At 41.9% G+C, this 25,975-nt stretch overlaps 1 protein-coding gene across 10 annotated transcripts in view; it reads left to right on the forward strand.

Moving 5' to 3' along the window:
- The first annotated feature begins 1,332 nt into the window (after window positions 1–1,332).
- DIS3L2 (DIS3 like 3'-5' exoribonuclease 2) overlaps window positions 1,333–25,975 on the forward strand; it is a 342,664-nt gene continuing 318,021 nt past the window's right edge. For 3 of the 10 annotated variants that reach the window (XM_059703552.1, XM_059703553.1, XM_059703559.1), the window contains exons 1-2: window positions 1,369–1,487; window positions 5,303–5,382. The gene's annotated coding sequence lies outside the window, so the exon portion shown is untranslated. Of the gene's footprint in view, window positions 1,488–3,880; window positions 3,959–5,302; window positions 5,383–25,975 lie in introns of those variants that run through there. The other 7 variants (XM_059703562.1, XM_059703561.1, XM_059703558.1 and 4 more) reach the window with 7 other exon arrangements.

Genomic DNA, 25,975 nt, shown 5'->3' on the forward strand with positions numbered 1-25,975 from the left:
TCTTTGCTCTTTATTCCTGCTTCCATTTTTGATTTCTTTGGCTTCATCTCCAGTTCTGGCCCCCAAAACTCAGCTTCTAAATTTTCAATCTTTTGTTCTTTTTCTCTTCTGGATTTTCCATCCCAGTATCCACTGGACCCTCTCCCACCCATTAAACCCCTGGACCTCCACCGTCCTCTGCCCCCTGCCCCTGCTGGGATTCTCCCATCTTCTACACTTGAATAGACAAATTTGACCTCCATCGCAGTTTCTCTAAGGGTTCTGAAAAGACTTGTGTGAACATTGAACACCAAAGACTTTTATGGGTTCATGTATTCTTTAAACAACATTGATCAAAGCTTTTGTGTGTGGCAGGCACTGTAGATGCAATGGTAAGAAGTATTTCCTGCCTTCAAGGAACTCATTATCAGGAGAGGAATCCTGAAATTTGCAAATACTATGACAGTGCTCTTTAAAACACAAAGGTATTCGGGAATAAAGTCACCTCTGCTCCTTGTTTCGGTATGGAGCATATAGCGGAGGACTCCAAACTCACGCCACTATTATAGACTCTGACACCGTATTCCTGAATTCTGATTTTCCTACTGGGCACCTGACCTCCACATTGGACGCGGGTGACCACTCCCTGACTGAAATGCTTTCCTCTCCTGCTGTATCCTCAGCAGTCCTCCAACCCAACATCTGGCTGCTCTTTGGGGGTTCCTTTTCCTTTGTTCACACCTACAGTACCGATGCTCTCTAGGTTCCTCCTTAGCCCTCTCTTCTCTACACACTTCCCTGGAGAGACCACAAGGACCTTTCCGTGAGTTCCTCCACTGGGCCGGCTCCGACCTGACACACGTTCCTCCTCACCCTTTTTATTCGACTCTCCATCAGCTTGCCCTACTTGTGTCTGGACAGGCCCCCTCGGGCAGGCTCCAGCGCCTCCTTTATTTGGCCCATCCCTGCACGCAGGCACTGCCTGCCCTCCCGCCGGCCTGGCATTCCGAGGTCAGGGGCCAGCCTGGTGGCCCCTCTGCATCCCCAGTGCCAGCCCTGCACGTAGCCCTGAGCAGGTGTCGCTGAGTAAAACCCTGTCACCGCCAAGGGCCGGCACAGCCACGCTCGGGGACTAGAAGCGGGCTGCGGGGTCGGCAGCAGGGGCGGGACGGCGCCCGCCGACGGCCAGCACCTAGAGCCGGTCCGGAGCCCGTCGGGGCCGGGCAGGAAGGCGTCCCTGAGGCCGTCCAGCTCGAGCCACCGACACAGCCAGTCGCCCCCGCAAGGCGAGACGGGAGAAGCTGCGGAGGCTCCCCGCCCGGCCCTTCGTTCCAGCTGCAGCGGAGCCACCGCAGACCACCACCTGCGCAGCTCACCAGCCCGCGCTTCGCTCTTGGTTCCTTCCGGCCACCGTTGCTCTCGACCCCGCCGCGCCCGCCCCCGACCCGGAAGAGCATTCTCCATAGCAACTGCGGGAACCTGGCGGCGCCGGCCTCCCGGGAGCTACGGTGAGGCCACCCGCCCCCTCCCCGCCAGCCCCACCTCGACCCCTCCCCGGACCGACCTGACCAGGGCTGCGGGGCCCCTGCGGCCCTCCCTGCGTGGGGCGCCAGGGGCGGCCCCGGGCGAGCGCCCTCCGCCGCTGCCGTTCCTCCCGGCCCTGACGTCGCCCCTGCCCATCTCCCGCCCCCGCTCCCGGCAGACGCGGCCGGCCCGGTAGCCCGGCGAGGCGCGCGGGGAACAAACCAGCTGACAGGCTGGTCGCGGTGCCCGAGGCTCGGGGCACCTGTGGGCGCCTTCGCGGGGCCCTGACACTGAGGTTCGGCGCTGGCGGGGATGGGGCGCTTCAGGAGTCCGAACAGCAGCCTCTTAGAAATATGTTACTTGATGTTTGTCAGCTGCTTTCCGCGGCGGGGGACTCGATCTGTTCTGTTGATCGTGGAGACTCCTGTAATGGACTCTATTTGATCTTTTCCCCGGAAAGTAACTTTCCAGTCTTTAGTGGTGTGCAGTGAATACTGTGTAGTTAAGATTTTGTATTTTCCGATCTTTCTACGGAAGGAACGCTCCCTGGGACTGAGTAGGTTCAGGAGAAGTTTCAAGTGAAATTTGCGATGTTGAAGAAAGTAGGGGCAGGTGGTGTTAATATCTCCGATTTACATTTGAAAACAGGTTCAACATAATATCAAAATCCCAGCTGTATTTTTGAAATAGACAAACTGAAATTTATATGGAACTACAAGGGACTGAACACCTCCCGTAACTGAGTCTGAAGGCGTGGTAACATTGTTGGATACCGACTTTACATTTAATCCAATGATAATAGAGCCCAAACAGGCATGTGAACAATTTTTGGGAATGACTTATTTTTTGGGAATAAAATACAGTAGTTTCTATCTCAAAATTCATTATTCAAAACAGTATAATTTCATTTTGGTTTAATAACTATTTATTAAGCACCTACAGTGTTACATGCATAATAAGACATGAGACTGCACACATTAGATTTTAGGGAAACTATAAAATAACATTTATTTAAATGCAAAATCAGTGGGAGGAGAGATTAGTATGGGTCTGAGTTTTCAGGAATATGTTTATGGAGTATATCTCTAAAGTATAGGTACTATTTGTTTCCTCTCTAAAACATAGATACAACGTCTACTATTCATATTGGAGGGGATAGGGAATCCTAAATAGTTTCTTCATATTCTTAAGGGTTTGGTGAATAGTCTCATATGACGTTTTATAGTACTTATTTAAATTTCTAAGGCCACTTGATTGCAGTATCTATTTCTTTCTTAGTACAAATCTGTCTGGCATATTTTGCGTTTGATATATGTGGAACTATAAGGGACTAATATAATGAGGCTAATAATAGGGACTTTGACACTTAGAGAGTCCTTATTCTGTTTCTGTAGTTGATCTTACTTTTATTTTATACTAGAGGCCCGGTGTGCAAAAATTTGTGCACTGGCGGGGGAGAGGGGTATGGGGTGTGTCCCTCAGCCCCACTTGTGCACTTGTGCCCTCTCACAGTCTGGGACCCCTCGGGAGATAACCACCTGCTGGCTTAGGCCCACTCCCCGGGTGGCAGATGGCAGGCCCAATCCCTTGGTGCCTGCCGCGCTTCCCCGGGTTGCGCACACGGCAGGGTCGATCCGGGGGTTGGGGTGTTGCCCCGGGTCGGGTCGCACACTGGACGCCCGGGTGGGCCGGCGGATTGCTGCTGCCCTGCCCGGCTGCCCCGGGTCGGGTCGCACATGGGACACCTGGATGGACGCCAGGCAGGCTGGCCGATCACTGCTGTACCGCCCAGCTGCCCCGGGTCAGGTCGCACACGGATGCGCGCTGTCCTGGGTCGCAGATAGCAGGCCCGGATGGCGGCAGAGCAGGCGGGATGGTGCTGTCTCGCCCTACCTGCAGCATGCAAATTAGCCGCCATCTTTGTTGGCGGTTAATTTGCATATTGTGCTGATTAGCCAATGGGAGGTGTAGCAAAGGTATGGTCAATTACCATGTTTGTCTATTATTAGATAGGATAAGACACCACAATTTAAGTAGAGTTACTGTTTCATACACACTTACTACTAGTCTTGTGAAATGTTGCTTTCTTCATTTTGACATATATTTCCAGAATGCTTACTATGTAGCAGGCGCTGGATCAGGAAATAGTTTACCTATGGGGTTTATGTGTATGTGTATGTATATGTGTATGTGTATGTGTGTGTGTATCTGCATGTGTATGTATGTTTGTTTGTTTGTGTGTTTAAAATATCTGCCTTGGATGCTCAGCATTTGCCTAGAGGCATAGAAGGGCTAGAGAAATTTATACAGGTATACCTCGTTTTGTTTTGCTTTGTTTTATTGTGCTTCACAGGTTTTGCATTTTTTACTAATGGTAGGCAAGACCCTCCACCAGCAAAAAGATTGTGACTCACTTTATTATGGTGTCTGGAATTGACACTGCAACATCTCCGAGGTATGCCTGTACATGAATCTGAGTTGACTTAATTTCTTTCTTTTTTTAAAATTAATTACTTCATTTTATTATTATTTTTTAAATCCTCACCTGAGGATATTTTTTCTTTGATTTTTAGAGAGAGTGGAAGGGAGAGGGAAAGACAGAGTTAGAAACATTGATGTGAGAGAAACACATTGACTGGTTGTCTCCTGTACAAGCCCTGACCAGGGCCTGAGCCAGGGAGGAGGAGCCTGCAACTGAGGTATGTGCCTTAACCAGAATTGAACCTGGGACCCTTTGGTCTGCAGGCCAACGCTCTATCCACTGAGCCAAACTGGTGAGGGCTTGTTTTTCTTTTTGAAGAGTTGAATAGGGACTTTAGGCTCAATTTTTTTGGGCATTCTCTAAAGATTCATTTTGTGAAGATGCACACTCGTAAGGAGACTTATTCATTCCTTATAGATTTAGTGCCCATTTATTCACTTAGTCAACCAATTGAGTGCTTACTTGGTACTAGGCACTGTGCTTGGACATGAGGGGGACTGAGTGCAAACATGGTCCCTGTCCTCAGCAGATGATATCACAGAATCACACAAATATATAACTGTGACAAGTATTTGAGTTAGGGAAGTCAAAGAAGTGACAGTTGGACTGAAATCTGAAGGATATACAGGAAAGGAGCAGTGTTCCAGTCAGAGCAAACAGTAAGGGCAAAGACCTGTGATGTCACAGTTCATGAAGAGGACTAGGGACTTGTAGTACAGCTCCATGTATGGAGCAAGAAGCGTGTAGAAGAATCTGGTGGGAGAGGGGGCTGGAGAGTTGGGCTGGAGGGTGCTGGGCCTTGGGAACAGGTTGAGGAGTTTTTCTTTATCCTCTATGTATATGGTTTTACTTGATGGATTTAGGCTGGATTGCTTGTGGAGATGACACAATTAGGTTGTGTTTGAATAGCCTGCTTTGTATTGTTACTATTGCTTAGTATTTGTATTGTCTTCTCGTTCCTCATTTTTTTCAACATGCTCCCTCAGCTTTATTGTTGGGGAGGCCTCTATGTCCCACTAGCAATACATGTTCACTTTTCTAATAGGAAAAAAGGAATTTTAGAGATTAGGATTAGAAACTAGAAGTTGATTTGAAATGTTTTTGCATTAGTGTGTGACTTCTAGGACACTAATTTCTGTGACTCTTTTTAGTTGTGGTAATAGAAACATTCAATTTACCTTCTTAATCATTTTGAAGTGTACAGTTCAGTGGTGTTAACTATATTTACATTGTTGTGTAACAGATCTCTAGGACTTTGTCATCTTGCAAAATGAAAACTCTACCTATTGAACAATTACCTATTTCTCCTTCCCTCAGCTCCTGGCACCTACTCTTTTACCTTCAGTTTCCATGATTTTGACTACTCCAGATATCTCATATAAGTGAAATTGTACAAGGTATGTTCATTTTTACCATCATGCTCCTTCCCTAGAATATCCTTTCTTCTTAGTCAATTTAAATCCTTCCAGTTCTAAGGCCCATTTCCTCTCCCTTGTCCTTTTACTTGGCTTAATAGACCCAGAGTGGAAGAGCCCTTAGCAATTTTCTAGGTGAGCCCTGGCCAGGGTGATTCAGTGGTTAGAGCGTCGGCCTGTGCACCAGAGGGTCGCAGGCTTGACTCCTGTCAAGGACACGTACCTGGGTTGCTGGTCTGATTCCTTCCCCAGGTCGGGGAGCATGCAGGAGCAACCAAGAGGCAGCCAATGGATGTGTCTCTATCACATTGATGTTTCTCTTTTTCTCTCCCGCCCCCTTCCTTCCACTATCTCTAAAAATCATTGGAAAACATATCCTCACTCCTTAGGTGAGGATTAAAAAAAAAGAAAAGAAAATTGAGTTCTGTAGAAGTTTCAGTGATTTGCTTAGGGGCAGACATCTAGTGAGTCGGGCAAAGTTGGGACTAGAGCTCTAATCTTTCAACTCTTGGGTGGGTGCCTTTTCTGCTTCAGCCTGCTAACGTTGTGATTTAGTGCTCTATTCTGTAGTTAGATCAGAAGTACCACTGAGGCACAGGCACATTTTCCTATCTCCATAACATTATGCAGAGGCATATTAGATGCCTAGGGAATATTTTTTAATGAATTGATTGTCTTCAGAACTTTCATTGCCTAAGAGGTGGCTCTACATAAAATTTTGAACTTCATTGATTTTTTAGATCCTTGGTTATATTAATCAAATTTACACTAGCCCTTCTGCAGTTGAGTAATTCTTTCACCTTTGCAATCAGAGTTAAGACTTTCTCACCTTTTCCTAATGCTCTCTATATTGCATGTCTTTGTCCATGGCATACTTGGGTTCCCCTACAAATTTTGATGAAAATCTAATGAAAAAAACCATCAGAAGTGGAAAGCCTAATGCATTAAACTTTTTAGATTAGCTGATTTTTATTTTGAGGCAAAGGTTTAATGCTTCTTTGTGAGCTTTATTGCTGCTAAATGTTTTTGAAAGAATCATATGTGTACCACACTCTATAGTGCTCATCTCAGAATGCCTATGAATCAGTTGATTTTGGGTTTTGGACTGGAAGTGATTTTGAGATGGCTCAATATCTTTAGGGCTAAAAACGTATAAAAAAGCATTTTCTTGTGTGAGGAAGATTTATAAACTTTTATTTGTAGTTTTCCCATTTACCTCAGACTTTGCTTTCCTGTAATGTTATAGGACCAGCCTTATAGAATCCAACTTTTATTTTTTTATTTATTTAAAAAAAACTTTATTGTTGAAAGTATTACATAAATTTCCCCCCCCTTTCCCCCCATCGACCCCCTCCAACTCACCCTGCCCCTTGCCCCCTCACCCCAGACCCCCAACACCCCACTCTGTGTCCATGAGTTATGCATATATGCATACAAGGTCTTTGGTTGATTAACTCCCATCCATCCACCCTCCTCCGCCTTCCTGAGATTCTGCACTCTGTTTCATGCTTCCATGTCTCTGGATCCACTCCGTAAAAATTCAACTTTTAAAGTGTCCTCCTATTTTAACCTTCAAAAAAAATTTTTTTTAATCTGAGGAATTGCTGTGGGAAATAAAGTTCATCTTCACTCAAATACTACAGAGCACAAGTAAAAATCAAACTGTGGGCCTGGCATACGATCCCTCTGAGGTCCAGCCATCTAAGCCATTATTGGTGATGTCAGGGAGACTTGGCCAGAATTCTTGTTGTCTTTATTACTCTGAAGGTGGTGGTGGAACTGCACAAAATGCTCCTTTGTGTCATGTGACAGGAGATAGAAAGATTTGACAATGAGGACTTTTCAGATAGCATTTTATTTGGAACCATAGTAGGAACTTGATGCCCAAGAACTTGGTGCCCCAGAGTTGCAATTATGTGATTAACTTTTGTGTTGAGGCTAGAATTAGTCAAGTTTAGTCAACTGTTAGTCCAAAAACACTACCTTTCTCCCCCACTATTTAAAATTATGATATATTGTGGAGATTATAATTAATAGATCACCTACTATCTGTCAAGTAATTCACATACATTGTCATTTAATACCAGTATTCGTCCATTGAGAAAGATGATTTGACTCTTTTATTGAGAAACTTGAGTCAAAAGGCAATACATATTAGAACCAAAGTTTGGACCCATGTCTGTCTGTTGCCAAAGCCCATATTCCTTCCATCACGGTACATCATGCCACTTCCCTAAATCAGGTTCTGATTTCAACATTTACACTGGTTATCAGAACATCAACATAAGTATTGTGATGATGATAAAGAAAAGGGCAAGTGATGAAGTAGGCTGATATAGTAGGAAGTTCCCTGTTCCCTGTGGCTTAAAAAATCTTTCAAATGAAGGAAAGTAATTGTTGGAGTATCTGATAGACTTGAGAGTTTGGGTATCTAAACCATGAGGAAGCAGGAAGTTATATAATGCTAATTGAAGTTTTTTCTTAGGTTCCTCTGTAGGCTTCCTTTAATGAAATTGGATTGTTTCTCCCATTAGGCTTTGATGAGAAGGAGAGGTTTGTGGTGATTGTCTAGGTGCTGAGGGATTCAGAGAGAAGCCCCAGACATTTCTGTTTAACTTCACATTATTTAGAGAGCATTTCCTCATGGGAAATAGTTGCTTCTTTCTCTCTTTGCCATGGTCAGCTTTAATCTGTTATAGAAGATTGACTATAAAACTGTAACAGCAGTTATACTAGGAAGGAGATAATAGCACTTTTTGTTGTTTAATCCTACTTGAAATAAAATCAACAGTTTACATGGTTTGCTATTCTTTTTAGTTTATTTTAAGTTTTTTTAATGAAAAAAATGTATACTGTTTAGAGATTTATAAGAAATCTGCCGAAACCGGTTTGGCTCAGTGGATAGAGCGTCGGCCTGCGGACTAAAGGGTCCCGGGTTCGATTCCGGTCAAGGGCATGTACCTGGGTTGCGGGCACATCCCCAGTGGGGGATGTGCAGGAGGCGGCTGATCGATGTTTCTCTCTCATCGATGTTTCTGACTCTCTATCTCTCTCCCTTCCTCTCTGTAAAAAATCAATAAAATATATTTTAAAAAAAATTTATTTTATGATTTACTGAATTTTGTCAGTTCAAATTAGTCTTTCTTAATAGTTTGGAAATAAGGATGCCCTATGAATTTTATGACAAAATACACATTATTAACAAGGAATAATTTTTAATGAATGAATTAGGGCCCAATTTGTAATATGAAATATTAATTATTGGGTTAAAACCATATTTGTTAAAAGCTGATTTATTGAGATACAGTTGACATATAAACTGTACATATTTAAGGTGTACAATTGGTTAAGTTTTGACATATGTATAGATTCATGAGCCCACCATCACAAACAAGAGGGTGAACATATCCCTCACCCCTAAAGCTTTCATCATATCCTGGCTCCTTGACCCCCATCCCAGACAACCACTGATCTTTCTCTCATTACATATTAATTTTCATTTCCTAGAAGTTTATATAAATGGAATCATACAGTATATAGTTATGCTTATTTCATTCAATATCAATTGTGTTTTTTTTGCTTTATTTTTTAAATTTAATTTTTTTATTTTTTTGTTCTATTTTATTTTATTGTTTATTGTTTAAAGTATTACAAATAGTAGTACATATGTCTCCTTTTTTTCCCCATTGACCTCCCCTTGGCCTCCCCTACCTCGCCCCGGCATAGGCGTGTCCCCCCCCCCCCCCGCAATGTCTTGTGTCCATTGGTTATGCTTATATGCATGCATACAAGTCCTTCAGTTGATCTCTTGTTTTGAGATTCATGTTTTCAATGTATTAGCAGTTGATTTCCCTTTAATTCTGAGTAATATTCCTTTGTATGAATATACCACAGTTTATTAATACATTCACCTATTGCCCGGCTGGCGTGGCTCAGTGGTTGAGCATCGACCTATGAACCAGGAGGTCATGGTTTGATTCCCAGTCAGGGCACATGCCTGGGTTGTGGGCTCAATCCTCAGTGTGGGGTGTGCAGGAGGGAGCTGATAAATGAGTCTCATCATTGATGTTTCTATCCCTCTCTCCCTCTTCTTCCTCTCTGAAATCAGTAATATATATATATCTCCTAGTGGGTTATTTAAATAACTTTAAAAAATACATTCACCCATTGTTGGACATATTATTTCCAGTTTTGGTAATAAATAAGACTGCTGTGAAACTTTGAATACAAGTCTTTGTATGGACATATACTTTTATTTCTCTTGGCTACATAAATACCTAGGAGTAGAATGGCTAGATCATATGGTAGGTATATGCTTAACTTTTAAAGAAACTATCGGTTTTTTGAAGCAGCTGTACTATTTTGCATTCCCACCAGCAGTTGTATAAGAGGTTCAGTTCTTCCACATCCTTATCAATCCTTGGTATAGCCAATCTTTTAAATTTTAGACATTCTAATTTATAGTGGTATCTCACTGTGTTTTTAATTTTCATTTCTTCAATTAGTGATGCTTAGCATATTTACTATCCATATAGCTTTGGTGAAGTGTCTTTTCACATTTTCTGTCAATTTTTAATTGGGTTCTGCGTTTTCATATTTCTGAGTTTAAGAAGTTCTTTATATATTCTGGATGTAAGTCATATTTAAGGCATAAAATTTGCAGATATTTTCTTCTTCTCTTTCCATTCTCTTTAATGGTGTCTTTTAAAGAGAGACATTCTTAATTTTGATAAAGTCCAATTTATAATTTTTTTCTCTTATGGGTTGTGCTTTTGTTGCTTTAGCTAAGAAATCTTTGCCTAAGTTAATATCACAAAGACATTGTCCTATATTCTGGAAGTCTTAGTTTTTACATTTAGATCTATCATCCATTTTGAGTTAATTTTTATGTATAGGACAAAGTATTGATCAAATGTCATTTCTTTTATTTCTGTACATATGGAATACAATTGTTGTAGAACCATTTGTTTAAAAGACCATTCTTTCACTAAATTTCCTTGTACCTAGGTTATACCTAGGTTGAAAATCTATTTATATATGTGTGGTTTTATTTCTGGACTCTCTTTTCTGTTTCATTATTGACCTGTTTGTCTATCTCAGTGGTCTGCAAACTGCGGCTCGCGAGCCACATGCGGCTCTTTGGCCCCTTGAGTGTGGCTCTTCCACAAAATACCGATTTCTGTGCATGGGCCATGAAGTTTCAATCGCACTGTATGTGCGCGAGCCCACATGAAAATACCACATGCAGGTGCACACGTACAGTGCGATTGAAACTTCGTGGCCCATGCGCAGAAGTCGGTTTTCGGCCTGGGCGAGTCTATTTTGAAGAAGTGGCGTTAGAAGAAGTGGGGGGTGGACATATAGAGAGGATGAATGAAAGGAGATAGACAAAACAAGTATACAAGATGAGCGTGGATGGGAGAGTTGGAAGGGGTTGACCTCAGCGAACGTACCTCAATCAGATTGAGGACGTTTTTAGCAAAGGCCAGCTTAGGAGTACCCTAATTAAGTTAATAACAATGTACCTACCTATATAGTTTAAGTTAAAAAAATTTGGCTCTCAAAAGAAATTTCAGTCGTAGTACTGTTGATATTTGGCTCTGTTGACTAATGAGTTTGCTGACCACTGGTCTATCTTTTTTTTTTTTTTTTAAATATATTTTATTGATTTTTTAAGAGAGGAAGGGAGAGGGATAGAGTTAGAAACATCAATGAGAGAGAAACATCGATCAGCTGCCTCCTGCACACCTCCTACTGGGGATGTGCCCGCAACCAAGGTACATGCCCTTGACCGGAATCGAACCTGGGACCCTTCAGTCCACAGGCTGATGCTCTATGCACTGAGCCAAACCGGTTAGGGCACCACTGGTCTATCTTGATGCCAATATTGCACTGACTTGATTACTATAGTTTTATAAGAAGACTTGAAGTCAGATAGTATAAGTCCTTCAGCTTTGCTATTCTTTTTCCAGATTTGGCTGTTTGAGGTGCTTTCATTTCTATGTTAATTTTAATTTTTTTAATCCTTACCCAAGGACATTTTTTCCATTGCTTTTTAGAGAGTGGAAGGGAGGGGAGGAAGGGGAAGTGGAGAGACAGCGACAGACACAGAGACAGAGAGAGAGATTAATTGAAAGATCAATTGGTTGCCTCTTGTATGAGCCTTGTTGGGGCCTAGGGTTTGGACCTGCAACCCAGGTACATGCCCTTAACTGGGAATTGAACTCGTGACCCTTTTGTTTGATGGCTAGCACACCGGCCAGGGCGCTATATTGATTTTAGAATCAGCTTGTTAACTATTCTAAAAAGTCTGTTTGAGAATTTGATTGGAATTGTATTGAACATATAGATGAATTTGGGGAGAATCGTCATCTTAACAATGTTTGTGTCGTCCAACCCATGAACATACTATAGTCTTCATTTATTTAGGTTTTCTTTCATTTCTCTTAGTAATATTTTGTGGTTTTCACTGGGTAAATCTTGTACATTTTTTGTCACCGTTATGCCCATGTATTTTATATTTTGGGATGCTATTGAAATGTTTTTTTAAATTTATACTTTTTAAAAAATCCCTACTGGAGGTTTTTTTCCCCCCATTAATCTTTAGAGAGAGAGTGAAAGGGAGGGAAAAGGGAGGGAGAGAGGGAGGGAGAGTGAGAGAGACAAAGAGAAAGAGAAAGAAACATCAATGTGAGAGAGACACATTGACTGTCTCCTGCACGCACCCTGACCAGGGCTGGGGATCGAACCTGCAACCGAGGTATGTGCTCTTGACAGGCAATCAAACCTGTGAGTCTTGGGTTCGCAGGCTAGTGCTCTAACCACTGAGCAACCAGCCACAACTTAACTTTATATTTTTGATTATTTGTTGCTAGTATATAGAAATATGATTGATTTTTATACATTGATCTTCTTTGTCAACCTGGTTATGCTCATTTATTCTAGTAGCTCTTTTATAGATTCAATTGGATTTTCCACATAAAAATTGTTTTCTATGAATACAGACAATTTTATTCTAATTTTTTATTTCTTCTTCTTATTGCACTGGCTATAATTCCCAGTACAGTGTTAAATAGAAGTGGTAGAAGCAGATGTATTTTGTCTTGTTCCTGATTTTAGGAAGAAAGTATTTAGTCTTTCATCATTAAGTATGATAAGCCTGGGACTTTTCAACTTTTGCCTCGTAGGGAGGAGTATGTTGGTACTGTCCTTGAACTCACAGCTGCCCGCCACATGCAGAATTGGCTCTGACAAGGCAAGTGCTCAACAGGATTCATTCTAATTTTTGTATCGCAAAAGAATTGAGAGCTGAGGTTCAACCAGGGTTTCATTGAATTTTTATCAGTTAAAAATAATGGGAAAACATATTATTGTTCAAATCACATCATTCCTCCTGCAGTGCTCCCAATTATCTTATGCAAACCTTTTTGCTCTTAGTTCTGGCAAGTACCCTCTTTACTGAAGCTCCCTGAAATGAATGATAATTGTTTTCAATGAATTTGATCAGAGTGCTTTGCCCTTTGCTGTAAGCCCTCCCTACCTCCATGAATCTCCTTGTTAATGCAACTTCAGAAGAAAAGATGAAAATCAAGGATTTTGCAAACTCCTAGCAAGTAACTATTTAGAAGGACATGATAGAATCAAACAGGTTTTCTGTGGCAGAAATTGAATCTAGTATTAAAAGACTACATATGTGTTTACATGAATTCTGTACAGTCTTATTTTAAAATTGTGGTCTTTTATTAAATACTGAGAAGTTACAAAATAATAAATGTAAAATAAGTGTAAGGTATACAGAATAACAGGGCAATGGATACTCATGTGCCCAAATGCCTAGTTTAAGGAAAGATTATCATTGCCTTTTAAGTTCTCTGTGATTCTGTTCCTGATTCTACTGCTTCCTCTTTCAGAAGTAACCTGAGTTTTATATCTTCTTCATACTTGAACCACACAGTTTATATCCTTAAGGTATTTAATTTTTCATGTTTTTGAAATCTATAAAATGGAATCACAATGCAAATGTTTTTCAGTAATATTTGAAATGAAATATTTTACACATCAAACAGCTGGTTGTCTTTGAAAATTGGAAATGAGAGTTTAGAGGAAACCCTGTTAAGTTGTCCGTCCTTCAGGCAGGTCAGGATTGTTTCTTCCAGCACATTCTTCAGTGCTTGGTCTAGCCTTTGTTAATTGTTTCAAAGAAAGTGCTCCACTGTCCCTGAAAGAAGGTAGATTTGTAATCTCTGCTTTGTCTGGGAGTTGTTCTTTGTAATTAGGTATGGAGATTTCTTTTAAGGTCACTACCATCTGAAATAATACAGAATACATGTATATGGGTTTGCCAAGAGTACAATTGCTGTGGGAATCATAACTTTGGATTTCTTCACATCTGGATTAAGGAATTATACTCTATGAATATAGGTTTTATATTTTATGTGTATCTGTAGGCAGCAAGATCTTAGTGATGTAGCTTCCCATACCAGTAAATGATAGGTTGAACACTTGCAGCATGAAGTTTTAACATAATCCTAAGATTCTGACCTTTGCTTTGGAGCCAATGCCCACACTCTGCTCTTCTGCTCAGAAGGCTTGTGTGGAAGCCTAGCATATTTCCCTGGCCTTGTGGATCTCAGTTTTGTTTTGTCTCCCTGAGAAGTAGGGATTCCAGTGTTGCTGTTTTGAGTTTTTAGAAGCAGCAAGGAGAAGAAAGGCCACAGGTCTGTCTTAGTTGCATTTCAATATTTTTGGAATTATTTTGGTTAATTGTTGATTGTCCTATTATCTACCTGAAATTATTAACTATTAAATCCATGGTGATGCCCTTGTGTGTGGTAGAGATTTTTATCTGGAAAATGTAGAATTTTTAAAAGCTGCAAACCCTAGACTTACCATCTTTCAAACTCACTCATGTTGAAAGGTATGAATATGGAACATAATTTATCCACAGAAAGGAGGGCTGCCATCAGTTGGTCTTTGTAGGACTTTTCTCAGGTCCCCTGTCACAGGGCGCTCAGCTGACAGACCAGATCCAAAATTGGCAGATTGGCATAGGGCAGTGATGGCGAACCTATGACACACGTGTCAGAGGTGACACGAATTCATTTTTTTGGTTGAGTTTTCTTTGTTAAATGGCATTTAAATATATAAAATAAATATCAAACATAAATCTTTGTTTTACTATGGTTGCAAAGATCAAAAAACTTATTCTAAATGTGACATGGCATCAGAGTTAAGTTAGGGTTTTTCAAAATGCTGACACGCCGAGCTCAAAAGGTTCGCCATCACTGGCATAGGGGGTCATTAAAGTTTCCCCATATTTCTATCAGTGGTCTGCATTTACTCTTATTTAGCTGTCTAGATTTTGTGTCCTGCATCCCTCCAGATGCCTTGAATAATGCTAGAATTCTTCTCTGTGACAACTGCTTGTAACTTTGCATGTGTTCCTCTGGGAACATTCTGTAAGACCCTATAGGGGCCTTGTGTTGTAAGCAGGAATGTGGTCCTCAGTAGGTCTTAACTCACTTGGGGCTGAATGAGACTGAAGGAAGTAAATTCCAGATATTTTCAGCTATAGCCCCGAGAGTAGGCATTGGGTATAAGTACTTTTCCAAGAAGAAAGTAATGATATAACTGACAGAATTCTTAAAATATAGAACCGAAGAACCAAGATGGAAGTGTAGATAAATGCGGGTACTCATGGCCTCCCACAACCACATCAAAATTACAACTAAAATACAGAATAACCCTCATTCGGAACCACCTGAAATTTAGCTGAATGGATGTCCTACAACTGGATAAGTAAAGAAGAAATACATCCAGACTGATAGGAGGGGTGGAGGCACAGAACAGGCTGGTCCGACACCCATGTGTGGTGTGTTTTTAATTGAGAGGGATATCTCCACTGCAGAGGCTTCCTATGAGAAGCAAGGGGTCCCAGCCCCACACCAGACCCCCAGCCCAGGGTTCCAGAGCTGGGAAGAGAAGTCCCTTTTACTTCGGCCTATAAAAACTAGTGGGATTGCGACTGAGTGAAACGGAGGCTGCTGAAGACCCAGGCAGTCCCTCTTTAAAGGGCTGGTACATGGACTAATTCAAACTCGATCCCTCTGGGCTCCAGCGCTGGGGCAATGGCTGGGTGGGGGGGAGGGAAGAGTTCAGGGATATATAGTGGAGAACTGGATTGTCTGGCATCAGAGCAAAAACTTGGGGAAAGCTTTCTCCCAGATAGGGTTGCTTGCAGGGTCATTGTTCCTATACTTATGTATAAGGGAGTGCCCATATGACTGACAGCTGATTGCTCAACAGAAACTTTGCAGGCCAGAAGGGAGTGGCGAGAAGTATTCAAAGTGATGAAAAGCAAGGACCTACAAGCAAGATTTCTCTACCCAGAAAAATTATCATTTAGAATTGAAGGTCAGATAAAGAGCTTCCCAGACAAGGACAAGCTAGAGGAGTTCATCACCACCAAACCAGTATTGCATGAAATGTTAAAGAGTTTTCTTTAAGAAGAAGAAGAAATAAAAGATAAAAATATGAATAATAAATGCAAGTCTACCCACAATTGTATCTAAAAATCAAAATAAATGAACAAGGAATCTAATGAACAAAATAAACTGATGAATAAAATAGAGCCAGAGGCATGGAAACATGGAACAGACTGATGAATCACAAAGGGGGGGAGGTGTGGGAAGAGATTAACCAGAGAACTTACATGCTTATATGCATTACCTATGAACACAGACAATAGAGTGATAAAGGCCTGGGGTGGGGTGGGAACTGGGTGGAGAGGGGCAATGGGAGGAAAAAGGGGGATATCTGTAATACTCTCAACAATAAAGATTAAAAAAAAAATAGAACTAACACAGAAGCCAGGTTGATATTAATCTCTTGTGTAAAATAAAATTTTCTTTTTCATGAAAACTGACATTTTACTACAAGTAATATAAATTTAGGGAAAACTACTTTCAATTCTTGTGCATTTTAATCACATTGTTCAGTTGATTATCGATTTTGAAAGTCACATATTTTTCCAAATTGCCACATGCACCTTTTTTCCCTTTGTCTCATTAATTTCGAGATTAGTGTATGTGGGTAGATGATGGCTTTGATTACCATTTAAATTATGTACATTGCTAGTAGATGAGTTATTTTTCAACTCTATTATTAAATATCTGCTTCTGTAATACAACATGAAATTTGAGTTACCCTGTATGATAATCTTGCTGTATAAAAATTTATGCTTTAAGTAAAAGCCCTAAAGAGTGCTAGAAATTGCTGAATTGTTTGCTATTGAATATTTTTCCATTTATTTACCTGTAATTTAGAGTTTTTAAAAGGGGGGTTTAAAAGTCTTCCTACATGCTTCAGTATAATTTAGTATGTGTATATGTATGTGGAAGAGATAGTGTGCGTGCGTGTGTGTGTGTGTTTGTGAGAGAGAGAGAGAGAAAGAGAGAGTAGTAGTAGTAGTAGTAGTAGTAGATGAAATAATATTGGCTAATTGGCAATTGTTGAATTTCAGATGAATATACAGTCATATCATTTTTTCCTTTTGTATATGTTTTTAAATATATTTTTTGTGCCATGCCAGCATGGCCAAGGGTGAACCTGAGGAGGGGCAGTGAAGGATTAAAGAAGACAGACAAAGAGAATACAGAATACAGCTGGGGGCTTGGCAGATCTACTATGCCTGGATGAGGACACAGAAAGATCTAGCCTGCAAGCTGAGGCTTTATTTTATAGTCAGATCAAAACAAGCGTAGTGGCCCTGGCCGGTTTGGCTCAGTGGATGGAGCGTCGGCCTGCAATCTGAAGGGTCCCAAGTTCGATTCCGGTCAAGGGCATGTACCTTGGTTGTGGGCACATCCCCAGTGGGGGGTGTGCAGAAGGCAGCTGATTGATGTTTCTCTCTCATCAATATTTCTAACTCTCTATCCCTCTCCCTTCCTCTCTGTAAAAAATCAATAAAATATTTTTTTTTTTTTAAAAAGAAGCGTAGTGGTCAACATGTTTACAATGTTCTTGTGAGTTTCACCTTGTTTTGGCAGTACTTGCTGCACCTCCCACAGCCCATTAGCTACCTAGGAAGGAACTAGGGAGGGCTTAAGGTTAAGCTTAATTATGCTAAGAGGGCTCTTCCCTCCAAGCTGGGACTTGTTTGTGGCCCTGCTACAGGTCAATCTGAGGCTTGACCCTATAGCCGCTTCTTACATCTCCCCCCCTTTTTAAAGCTACTATAGTAAAAGTAAAACTTGAACATCAAGAACAAAGCTCTGGCTATTAAAACAATAACAAAACAATGCCAGTGCAACACAGCAATAAGAAAGAAATCAAACTACTGACATGTTAACATTTTTAGCTACAAGATGAAAGTTTCTTTTGCTGCTGGTACATATTTACTTAGAGTCCTCGGACTTGGCTGCGCAAGACTTTACAGAAGACTGGCAGCTAGCCAATGCTAGCATAGCCAGAAACATGGTTGAGGGAGTAGCTTCCACTTCTTGCTTTTCTACCATCTGCTGGGCCTCAGTCATTAACTTCTTCAGCTGACCCCATGTTGGTACCTTGGCCCCTTACGTAGCCTCGTTTTCTTCTTCTGCATTGCTGTCATCGGGGCAACTCTCCGTCTTTTGAATGAAGGCACAAGGAGCTTTTCTGGGTACATTGTGGTGATGCACGTAACTCTCTGGCACCCAAACTGGCTGCGCTGCTCCTTCTGGAAAGATACAAAACACAACCTCTTCCCCACGTCATTACTGGATCTGGTAAAACTCTTGTCTGGTTTGTGCATCCTTTCCACCCAGGCTATTGCACTGGAGGTCCGATGCCTTTCGGCCGCTGTACAGCTTTCTACATCGTAATTCAAAAAATTTAACACATAACAAACATCCTTCTCCCCCTTTTTGTTTTTGTAATTGCTTTTTAAGAATAGGATTGGCTCTTTCTTCTATTGCCTGACCTTGAATTTGTGCTATATTTGTTTCTGGTAATACCTGATTTATAGTATTAATTGTTTGTGCCATTACTTTAATTTATCCAGTATCATCCTGATCTATCAGCCCCGGGAGAACTTGAAACCCTTTCAAAGTTAGACTGCTTCTCCCTAAAATTAGTCCCATCAAGCCCGCAGGAAGGGGACAATACACTCTCGTGGCATTCATTTACCCAATGCTTTCCTCTCCTGCATCTTGGGCATAGTCCAGGCTGCTTGTTTCTATTCCCTGTAGCCTTTTGACTTCTACTTCTAACATTACAGTGTTTAGCAAAATGCCCTAGTTTACCACAGTTAAAACAGCCCCCTTTTGCTGACCAGAGAGTAACATCTCCTTTAATGTGGCAGCTAATACACTCCTTGAACATAGGCTGGTTTAATGTCAGCACAAACACAGGTAAAATACTTCCATAATAAGTAATCTCCAGGTGAGAGACAAGCCTTTGCGACAATAGTAAGCCTCTGGTAACCTTCCACTATTAGTTCCCCTGCCACATACACTTATTTCAATTTGCCAATTTAAATTAGTCTATAACTAACTTTATTTGTCCTAGGGCAGGGGTGGGCAAACTTTTTGACTCTAGGGCCACAATGGGTTCTTAAACTGGACCGCAGGGCCGGAACAAAAGCATGGATGGAGTGTTTGTGTGAACTATTATAAATTCAAAGTAAACATCATTACATAAAAGGGTACGGTCTTTTTTTTTTTTTTTAGTTTTATTCATTTCAAACGGGCGGATTCGGCCCACGGGCCGTCATTTGCCCACGGCTGTCCTAGAGTGTGGACAGTAATGACACTAATTGGCTGCTATTAGTCTTTTTGAGTATATAGACATAAGCTTTGGTTCGGGAGGCAAAATTATTTACTTTTTAAAAAAATATATATTTTATTGATTTTTTACAGAGAGGAAGGGAGAGGGATAGAGAATTAGAAACATCAATCAGCTGCCTCCTGCACATCCCACACTGGGGATGTGCCCGCAACCAAGGTACATGCCCCCGACTGGAATCAAACCTGGGACCCCTGAGTCCGCAGGCCAACGCTTTATCCACCGAGCCAAACCGGTTCGGCTTAAATTTGCTTTTTAACAGTATTATTTTTGCAAATTTTTCTGTGGACTTCGTTAGAACCAATTGCTTATATGTATTTAAATAGAACACAGTAATTTTTATTTGATAAAGCTTCCCACATGATTTCGAGTATATTAGATCGGCCTAATTTAGTTTAAAAATATTTCTTTTAAGAAGAGAGAATAAATCCTTGAACCATTCCAGGGCTCTTGAAATGTCCCAAAGCTATCTCTCGGTTAAAGTCTTGAAATTTAACTTGGAGAGACTATCAAATATACTTAACCCAAAGTTTATATTATACACTTTTTGTAATTATTTTTAAAAGACATCAGTTAAATTCAAACTGGTCTTAACATTAAAAATTTGGTTCAGACCATAGAATTAATCCTTATCCTCTAATTACGCCAACAAAATACTGTATCCTAGGTTGAAATTCCACCACACACAATATAAGGACCACAATACACTCCCAACCACCCATCTCTCCAGAGAAAACACAAGAACCATTCCTCTAACCTCCACACTCCATGCAGTCTGCCATCACAACCATACAATTTCTCCCAACCTAACCTGAACTCCAAACTCCCAAAAGCCTCATATTCTAGCTGGCAAGCCAAACACCTAGCATTTCTCAGACTATCAACATATCCACATCTCTAAGGATATATTTCAAAAAAAACAAGGCACATTCAATTAATAGATTCAATTCTATCCTCTAGATTCTTCACATGAGGCAAACTCAGACTGACATTTCAGTACCATGTCATTTTCAAATAATATATCTAGTTATTTAATTTAGCGATGTTCTAAAGTCTTTCCGTTACCAAGGACTTTGGAAAATTATGTAGAGTCATGGTGAAAAGGCAGGGGGAGGAGGGAGCAGCTCCGTAGCTGCTTGAATATAAAACTGCCACATTTTTCCTTAGAGATAACATTTAAGGTTGCTGCGGTGGTTTTCTGCTTTTATAGGGAGAAAGGTGACTGGCCCTTTCTTCTAACAGAGAGTGCAGTCAGTCTGGACTTTCACTATTAATATATTTATAATTATTACTGAAAAAGCCTTAATACAAATTCTTTCATTTTAGTTACATCTATTTATGTTTTAACAATTTTGAGATTTTAAAGCTAATTATTATTATCCAAGGCATTTTCTTTGAAAAATTCTGTAACAGAGATAACTTACTAACTAGTGACTTTAATGTTAAAGTATTGTTTTATTTTATTTTCCTTTATAAAAACAGGAGTGCCCCAGGACCTGTGAGGCAACCTTGGAATGCGGTCCATTATTATTCAAGAACTACCCATTATTATGGAAACACTAATCTTGTTGCCTAAGCCCAGCCTGCATATTTTCCTTCTGTCAAACAGTCTTGGATTTATTCTATAGCATCTATGAAGAGATACAGGGCTCAGTTCAAGAGCCACCCAAGATTGGGCAGGGCACACCTTCTCTTAAGCTATCCTTTTTCTCCTCATGGGTATAGAAATCCCAGATGTATCCCTAAATTGTGAGAAATGTCTCATCTATCCAAATTTCAAATGACGGACTGGGAATAAAAACATGGCGAAATGAGACTTTTAATAACACTCCTGAGAGTGGGCGTCCATTTTACAGGATCACCAAAAGACCTAGTAATTAATGGGCTGGGGCCTTTTTTGGTTACTTCCTTTTGTCTAGGGGTTTTTCCTAGAACCTGTGTCATCAGCCATGTGTATTGTTTATATTCTTTCTCTCCATCCCACATTCTGTTTGCTCTGGGGAAATTTAGTAATGACCTGGCCGTCTACTGTTTCTTTAAAATTAAATTAAAGGCATGCTTAATAGACTAACAATAAACAAATTAAACCAAACAACAAAGACAGATAAAACAACAATCAACAGACCAGTGTCCACAACACACAGATAAGACTTAATAAATCAGAGTTGTTTTCATGGATCTTTCAGATGTTTTTTATATTGCCTGGGACAGCCAGAATGCAGCCTAGATCTCAGCCTGTTGTTCACAGATCTTGTCATATCCTGCTCTCCACAGCATTGACTGACATCTAAAGTTATTTTTGCTAAAACCTGCCTGTCCCAAGGCGTCATACAAAGTGTGCATAATGCAGTTTGAACAAGAGCCCACATAGTTAAAGATGACAAAGGTGCTCGTTTTCCTTGAACCTGATTTAAGAGAGTACCTTTTGACACCTTAAGAAATTTAGGAATTTGCATTGTTTTAGAGATCCCTTTTTCCCATGTTTTACACCTAGTTATTACTAAGCTGCGCTCCTTACCTTACTTTTTGCTTTCTGCACGTGCTTCACTGGAGCATCCTTTCACCTTTCAGTTGTAGTTCCTCCATACTCAGGTCTCACGTTGGGCACTACATGTGCCGTGCCAGCATGGCCAAGGGTGAACCTGAGGAGTGGCGGTGAAGGATTAGAAAAGACAGACAAAGAGAATACAGAATACTGCTGGGGCTCAGCAGATCTCCTGTGCCTGGATGAGGACACAGAAAGATCCAGCCTGCAAGCTGAGGCTTTATTTTATAGTCAGATCAAAACAAGGGTAGTGGTCAACATGTTTACAATGTTCTTGTGAGTTTCACCTTATTTTGGCAGCACTTGCTGCACCTCCCACAGCCCATTAGCTACCTAGGAAGGAACTAGGGAGGGCTTAAGGTTAAGCTTAATTATGCTAAGAGGGCTCTGCCCTCCAAGCTGGGACTTGTTTGTGGCCCTGCCACAGGTCAATCTGAGGCTTGACCCTATAGCTGCTCCCTACATTTTAAAAATTGATTTCAGAGAGGAAGGGCAAGAGATAGAGAGAGCAAGAAAAAGCAGTGATGAGAGAGAATCATTGATCGGTTGCCTCCTGCACACCCCTCATGTACCATGACCAGTAATCAAACCATGACCTCCTGATTCATAGGTTGACGCTCAACTACTGGCCACTCCAGCTGGGCTTTGTGCATGTTTTAAAATAAAAAGATAAAGAAATCTTCCTGAAAGTAATTAAGAAAAGTGGTAAGATCCCAGACAGACTTTATCTGATAGCAAGGACTAAGAGTTAATGAAATAGATGTCATGATTTCCAATACCCCCTACTGCGGCTTCTTCAGTGCTATTGAAGTACAGCCTCTGAATTATTTCAGGAGAGAGAATATTTTTTTATCCTGTTATTGCTCAAGTTTACTGATCATGGCAGATACTCCAATGTGACTGCTCATTTGTTATGAAAAAAAAAATATTTTTTAAGATACTTTCTTTTGCCATTTGGGTGCTGAGCATTAATTCTAACATTAATGGGTATCTTCATGTGCTTCTTTAGGCTCTGATTTCTGTTAAAAACTGAAGTTTTAATTTAGTTTCCATTGTTTCATATTGCACAAGTTTCTCTGTTCATTCCTTCCCTCTACTGGATAAAGAGACATTTCTTCTTGTCTCTAAAAGTACTTGTGTTTAACCTGAGCCTTTTGGTGCTTTGTCTAGAATTTGTCTCCAAAGTTTTCTTAAAAAGAGAAGATAGAATAAATTTCTGTGGGTTGAAAGTACCAATTGTTATGAGAGTCTTTAAAGTATAAGAAGTAATTTTGTTTCAATTTAGTAATTCTGTAGATAATTTTAATTATAACAATAAAATATGGGAGAGAAACATGAAGTTGAATTTAAACTAAATACTGTACAAAGTATATATGAGAAATGAAGCTATTTGTTGAAAAATGAAGTAATTTTCACCTCAGCATTTTGGGGCCTTGTTTGGTAGCAAAGCTTATATTTGAGAGATCTCTTTTGGTTTGGATTTTGTATGCTGCCTCATTACAAATTGTATTTTGTTGTGTTATTTATGACCAGAACTCTGATACTTTAGTGACATTAAGACCATTCTGTCTTTTTAGGCAGGGAGATGATACTTAGGTACACCCTAACAATATCCTTATTACACTTCCTGCCTTTACTGCTGTGCTCCTGCATGTTATCAGGATGTGAAAATATTAAACTCCAGCATTCAGATAAGTTTTATAATAGGCACAGAGATTTTAGAGTATTGTACACATTTGTAAAATAATTATATAAATAGGGGGAAAATAGTTCAGTTGTCTTTAAGGGTTTTCTTAAATTTTGGAATATGGTGATATGTTTTAGTATTTTGAGGACAACTATTATTATCTTTTAAAATTAGAGTTAAGAAATACACGTTTTTTATTCTTTTTCATAAATGTCAAGGTATATTATCAAATTGTGTCTTTTAAATTCCATTATGATATTAGGTCATAATTGTTATAAAACTTATTCAACATATCTTTTGTAGGGCATTATGTATAAATAGGAATAAGACATAGTTTCTACTGTTCAATAATTTATAGTTGAGGAGTAACAGGGTATTTTAATTACTTAAGTCAGTAAACATTTCCTGGGTACCCACCCTACTAGGTACTGGTGATACACTGGTGAACCAGACAGACAAATCCTCACACTCTTGGAACTTACATTCTAGGATCTTAAAAATTTAATGTTAAATGTTGTAATTGTCCAGGACTTTACAAAGGAGGTATTACTTATTCTGGGATGGTTAGGAAAGGTTGTATTGAGGGGGTAGGACATGAGCTGGACAGGAAGTAGGATGTTCATTTCCCCGTGTATATTCTGTGGATCCTGCTGTTAAGGATAGTGGTCAAATAAATGTGGAAAACATAGTATACTACTAGAGGCCCGGTGCACAAAAATTTGTGCACTCGGGGGGAAGGGGGGGTGCCTCAGCCCGGCCTGTGCCCTCTAGCAGTCTGGGACCCCTCGGGAGATAACGACCTGCTGGCTTAGGCCTGCTCCCAGGTGGCAGAGGGCAGGCCCAATCCCTAGGTGCAGCCCCTGGTCGGGCTCAGAGCAGGGCCGATTGGGGGGTTGGGGCACCACCCCCTGTCACACTCAAGGCAGGGTCGATGGGGAGGTTGCGGCGCAACCCCCTGTCACGCACAGAGCAGAGCCAATCCGGGGGTTGGGGCACTGCCCCCTGTCACACACAGAGCAGGGCCCATCAGGGGGGTTGGGGCTCCATACCCTGTCACTCACAGAGCAGGGCCCATCAGGGGGGTTGGGGAGCTCCCCCCTGTCATGCACAGAGCAGGGCCCATCAGGGGGTTGGGGAGCTCCCTCCTGTCACGCACAGAGCAGGGCCTATCAGGGGGTTGAGGAGCTCCCCCCTGTCACTCACAGAGTAGGTCCGATAGGGGAGTTGGGGCATCGTCCCCTGTCACACACAGAGCAGGGCGGATCAGGGGGTTGGGACGCCGCCCTCTATCACCCACAGAGCAGGGCCAATCAGGGGATTGGGGCACCGCCACTGTCACACTCAGGGCAGGGCCGATGGGGAGGTTATGGCTCTACCCCGTCACCCACAGAGCAGGGCCAGTGGGGGGGTGGGGGTTGGGGCGCCACCCTCTATCACCCTCAGAGCAGGGCCGATCAGGGGGTTGGGGCGCCACCCTCTATCACCCACAGAGCAGGGCCGATCAGGGGGTTGGGGCGCCACCCTCTATCACCCACAGAACAGGGCCGATCAGGGGGTTGGGGCGCCACCCTCTATCACCCACAAAGCAGGGCCGATCAGGGGGTTGGGGCGCCACCACTCACACTCAGGGCAGGGCCGATGGGGAGGTTATGGCTCTACCCCGTCACACACAGAGCAGGGCCCGGGGGGGGGCGGGTTGCGGTGCCGCACCCTGTCACACACAGAGTTGCAGGGCGATCAGGGGGTTTGGGCGCTGCCCCCTGTCACACTGATCCCGGTGCCAGGAGGCCTCTTGGCTCCGCTGATCCCGGTGCTGGGAGGCATATTACCCTTTTATTATAAAGGGTAGAGGCCTGGTGCATGGGTGGGTGCCAGCTTGTTTGCCCTGAAGGGTGTCCTGGATCAGGGTGGGGGTCCCCACTGGGGTGCCTGGCCAGCCTGGGTGAGGGGATGATGGCTGTTTGCAGCTGGTCACACACCCTTCAGGTTGGGGGTCCCCACTGGGGTGCCTGGCCAGCCTGGGTGAGGGGCTGAGGGCTGTTTTCAGGCTGGGGGTGACTGAACTCCCAAATGCTCCTTTTTTCCTTTTTTTTTTTTTTATTCTGGGCTTTAGCTTGAGGCTTGGCTCCAGCTCTTAGGCCTCTGCTCCTGAAAGCAGGTTTCTGGCCTTTGCATACAACGTTGCGAATCTGCTGGCTGAAGTCCCGCGGTATTTGGTATTTGTTACAGTGTTTGAAACTGCAGGCTCAGAGGCCTGCAGCTGCAGGCGGGGAACGTTGGTTTCCTTCGTCAATGAGGCAAGCAAGCCTCATGTTAGTTTCAAGCCTCCTGGCTGCCGGCCGCCATCTTGGCTGACAGTTAATTTGCATATCTCGCTGATTAGCCAATGAAAAGGGTAGCGGTCGTACACCAATTACCATGTTTCTCTTTTATTAGTGTAGATGGGGTTGCTGAGAAGGGATCACAGGAGCTAGAGAAATTAGGTGAGATTCACAGAGGGGAGAGGATATGGAATTTGAGCT

Source organism: Myotis daubentonii, chromosome 7, assembly GCF_963259705.1.
Source record: "Myotis daubentonii chromosome 7, mMyoDau2.1, whole genome shotgun sequence".
NCBI lineage: Eukaryota > Metazoa > Chordata > Mammalia > Chiroptera > Vespertilionidae > Myotis > Myotis daubentonii.